The sequence below is a fragment of the Rhinolophus hipposideros genome (assembly GCF_964194185.1).
Source record: "Rhinolophus hipposideros genome assembly, chromosome: 1".
In the NCBI taxonomy this organism is placed as follows: domain Eukaryota; kingdom Metazoa; phylum Chordata; class Mammalia; order Chiroptera; family Rhinolophidae; genus Rhinolophus; species Rhinolophus hipposideros.
The window spans coordinates 17,900,656-17,905,932 of NC_138047.1; positions in this window are offsets into that span (position 1 = coordinate 17,900,656).

Genomic DNA, 5,277 nt, shown 5'->3' on the forward strand with positions numbered 1-5,277 from the left:
CAAGAGATGATCTTATACATAGTTTTGGGTGGGATTCAGAAATTGGGAGAATTTCAGATTCCTTCTTGAATGTCTCCAAAGTGGAAGACATGTAGTCACTGACTGTATTATTGATTGGCTGACTTTCCAAAGCATCTAGCCATCACTAACTGGCAAAGGGGCATATGCACTGATGTGAGGCTGTCATTGATTAATTTGGGATTGTTTTCAGTTTTGTGCTTATCTGTGGGGATCATAACAAAATGGCAGTCTTCTTGAATCTGGAGCAAATAACTTTTTATTCTCACCTACACGGGCACATACTCAGACTGTTTCCCTCCAAAAGCAGGGGTATCGAGTTTCTGCCCTAAGCAAACGAATCAAAACTTTCTTAGTGGAAGATATCATGTAGGGAGTCTCCTGGAAATGCAGGGGCATTGAAGTTATAGCTCATTGGCATTAACATCCACTGCTACTGAGGATTTCACCATTCAGTACAATTTATCAGTGCTGAATTGTTTAGATTCTCTTTGTTTTCCCTTATTAGCTCAGATTTGAGCAATCGCTACTCACAGGATCCAGGACATCAAGGGGATGGATGGGAGATGGAAGCCTTTCTTCGTTAGATTTCTCCCAATCACAATCCTGTGCGACCCGTCAGTGGGGAGTCCTGTGGGTTCTTTGGGGACCAGCTGCAGCTCTAACCCCACCCTGGGAAACCTTTGGAGGTGAAAGATGTCTTATGTAGGCTGCCCTATTCATGGCTTGCTTAATAAAGCCAATTAGATCTTCAAATTTACTCAGCTAAATTTTAACAACTTCAAACATGTACAGTTTAATGTGTTAATGTGTTATGTGCATAAAGCTGTTAAAACACAGGCAGGAGGAAACCTTATTGAATTTGGGTGTTTATCAGAAGATATCAGTATGTTCAGCTGCTGTAGTCCTGTAGTGTAGAACTCAATTTGAGATGATGAAAATTCCTAACACTCTATACGAAATTTGTAAGTTTGCACACGTGTGATTTTTCAGGGTAATCTTCCATTTTACTCTCAGGGGGATGACAGGGTGTCCTACAATAGGACTCAGTCTGACGCCGTCTACTTAGAGACAGCATCAGGTCCCACAAGGTAAAGGCTCAGTCCACATAACTGCACCTCCTCCCCACTTACGATACCAATTGAAAATCTTCATTTGTGCTTTTCTGACTGGCGACACATCGGAGGTTTCCACAACCCCCTTCTTGGGTTTGATTACTTGGCTAGAGTGGCTCACAGAACTCAGAGAAACATTTATGAGTTTATTTGAAAGAATATTAGAAAGGATACAAAAGAACAGCCAGATGAAGAGGTACACAGGGCGAAGTCCAAAAGAGTCTCCAGGGAACTGGAGTGACCACCCTACCAGCTTATGGGTGTTTACCAACACGGCATCCAATCTCGTTCAAGAGTTTTCATGGAGCTTAATCAGCAACACCCCACCCCCTACTTTCCCCTTCCCAGGGGTTGGTGGGTAGGCAAAAAGTCCCAATTCTCTAATAACTTGGTCTTTCCGGTGACCAGGGGACAAAGACCAAACATAGTCCCCCTTATACTCACTTGGACTGCTTTCCTACTGCGCAGGGATTCCCCTTTCCTGGTAAATGTACCTTCTGCTAGGCCCATTTGTTTGGACCAGAGAGAGTAACTGACCCAATAACAGGCAAATAAACAATTTCCCTGCGGAATATGGAACTGTAACTAAGAACTTAATGATAATCTGACTTCTCCCTGTACAAAGACAAAACTGTAAGAGCTATTCGATTTGGGCATTATCTTCCATGTAGACTAGAAAACAGAAAAATCCAGTGCAAAGACTGAGAAAGAGAAGATGTGTAGGAGAGTGATAACTTCCTTGTTCCCCTCAGACTTCCTGGATGGCGGCCCCGCCTACTCCAGAAATCCAGCGAATCCTGACCTTGGGTTCCATGTGCACCCACCACCTCATCCTTACAATAAAATTCGCTCTCTTTGTTAAATGGGATGGGTTTCTATCACTTGCAACTGTTAAAACAGACTTTATCTTGAAAAAGAAACACTGGGTTCATATTATATTGTAAAAGTAATTATTTATTATGACAAAAATAAAACTGTTGACTGAAAACAAATGAATGTTACACTGTATTGCACCATGATTGCAAATGAGTCAAAACCTGTCTAAAAGATGAACATTCCAGAGCAAACAGCAACCTTTTACTCGGCTTTGGAGACATGCAAGCAACCCATTATAACATATTTGCAGAAATAAAAAGTCCTAAGTAGCAGCAACCTAAACATAACATATAAAAGAAGCATTTTATGACAGTAATGAACCTATTAAGTATTTAAAACATGTTAAACAACCCCACCATCAGAAAAACATGCTTTGAACCATTTTCAAGAAGTGATGATGTGAATATATTAAGTAATTTGTTTGATTTAAAAAAAAATGCTTACACATTGGACCAATAGCACACATTTCCGTTGCTTGGTTGGGGTTAAAAAGCATAGTGTGTGGCATTTTTTTTTTTTTTCTGTACAACCAGGGGGACCACACAGAGATCCCATGAATAATTCTGGCCTTCTTGCTGATTAGTTAAGATATTGTTACAGCTTTTGCAGAAAGCCTGAAGGTTCAAGAACAACAACAGTTTGTACTTAAATCTTAAGAAATGAACATAAATATAAATACAGACACTTTAGTTTTACATTCTGAAGCAACAAGTATGTTATAAGAGTCTGCTGTTTCCTCTTTAATGCTCTCAAGCACCAATTTACATTAAGATGGCAATGTGTGATTATATATTCATTATATTATGATTAGAATAAATGCAAGAGCAAGGCTGTAACTGCTTTTAGTTTTTGTTTTATTAAACCACGCTCTGTGCAATAGATGAATAGGGTAAAATTTATAACTATTACATAATTGGAAAAAAATTATAACCACCATTTTATTTCCCACTCTTTTTTTTTAATTTATTGGGGTGACAATTGTTAGCTAAATAACATAGATTTCTGGTGTACAATTCTGTATTACATCATCTATAATTATTTCCCACTCTTAATGAAATAACAGCTAAGCTTTATAACCAAAAGTAAAAGTTTTTATAACTACGCTGAACAGTTTACTCCAAGAGAACAAAATAGGGGTTGTGGAGTCCCTGAATTTCCTGAGGTAAAATGTAAGATGAAAATGATTATAGTCTCTTGTGAATAGGGCCGAAATATGCAAGCAAATTATACAGAACCAAGATCAACTGACAGTCATTTGATATTTTACCAAGACTGATGGAAATATATTCATAGTATAATATAATCAATCTAATTTTAGGGCTTTCCTTCTCCTTATTTGATATTAATTAAACTAATTAAAAACTGAACAAGCACGTATCTGTTGCTCTAATGAAGACAATGAGTGGATCTACTACACTGGGTTAGACCCACTGGTGGTAAAGAAGAGTAAAACAAAACAAAATCTCCAAGGAATCCTACCTTTTTAGTTATGAATTTTACGTCTTTCCAATTTTAGTTTGGGTGAACAGGGTATTATGGGAGTGTGCACCATCCCACAAACTTGAGCAAAGCACCTTATGGATTGAAAAATGAGATACATTTTAAATTAAAATTTTACAAGTTTGTGCAAGAGAACATTTCCATTCCTTTAGAACTTTGTTTTCTATTTCAAAAGACATATATGGCATTTATTATTTCTCCATTTCTAGGTGAAAATGTATATTACTGGCTGTAAAAAAACAAAAACATGCCTCCCAAATTCTAGAAACTTGATCAGTCTTCAGTCCTTTGGCCACATTAAAAATAATATAGGCCCATCCAGGTCTACAGTAAAAGATTGTGTTTTCTATACTTTTAAGTAACCTAAATGGGGGAAATTCACTGTTTTTATTTACATTTTCTATTAATATTCTTTTGAAAATTTTTCTACCCCATGTTTATCTTTATTATCAAGTGTTTTGACTTGTTTCTCTCTACTTCTCCAAATTAGTATTTCTCAAACATTTTACCAAACCGTATACATTTAAAGCTGATTTTAGGTCTGTTGACAACAATATTTAAGTAATTCAAAATTAAGAAGTTGAAAATACATTTTTTTTATTGGCCACCTGGAACTCTTAAAAACTACTTATTGGGAATCTGATTTTTAGATGTTAGTCTTTACAGTAAAGCTAATTAAATAAGGATGAGCCATTACTGAAAAACCTAACCTTGAATATAAACTATACTCAGATTTATACAGACATTTGTAAAATATTGACATTCTGGCTGTATTATCCTTTCAATGCTGCAAAGTCAAACAGAACTGCAGTCTGGGATGACATCTAATAAAGCCAATAAATTCTGAACTAACCAACCACTTCGAATTAGTAAAAACTAGGAAAATAAGCATGATAATTCTTTAGAGGAGGGTATTTCCAACAGAGGCTGTTTTATAAGCAGCTTAATATCATTTTCTTAGCAACATGGCTTATCTTCTCTTTTCCATTGTCATTAGATATTAGCTCAATTTAAGTTAAGTTACTAATCGATACTTTTCTTGATTATATTCATATACTAAATGAAATGATAATGAGGTGGGAATCAAATATTAGATAAAAATGAATTTAATTTCCCATCACATGTATTTTTTTTGTTTTTCAATTGAAATATAAAGTATGAAGATTAAGGATTTCAAAACCAAATGCCATCTTGGAGTTCCAGCTTGCTTAAATTCCTCAGTATGTGAAAAAAACAGGAAGGCCACGAACAGTAAGTGTCTAAGGTCAACTAGACACATAATTGTCAAATTAAGTTTCAAATCCATTTCTTTAGATAGCCAGCACAATATTCTACTAGATACAAGTTCCCATGCTGTATCTTGAAATGACTTTACCCTGACAAAATATCAAAGATCATTTAGAATTGAACAGAGTATGAAATGTTTTGGATCCAAAGCCATAGATGAAAAGTTAGACTCATGAAGTTGGTCTTCAAAGATAAATGTCAATGGAATTTATCCATCTATAGGCATAATAATAGTATACATTTTTTTCAACTGATAAGGTTTCACATTATTTAGAATTAAGTGAGTGGTAGTCAGAAACAATTCTGTTTCTAATTTATCCTAAGATACAACATTGAAAAGATTTTTTTAATTAAAGCTTTTATTATTATTTTTTTTAATTTTCTTTGCTTTTTGACTCTCCCCAACTCTTCAGAGAATATTCTTTACATTGCTGCCTATATCATTCACTGTTTCCATAGGAAAATAATTATTTTTTTCTTT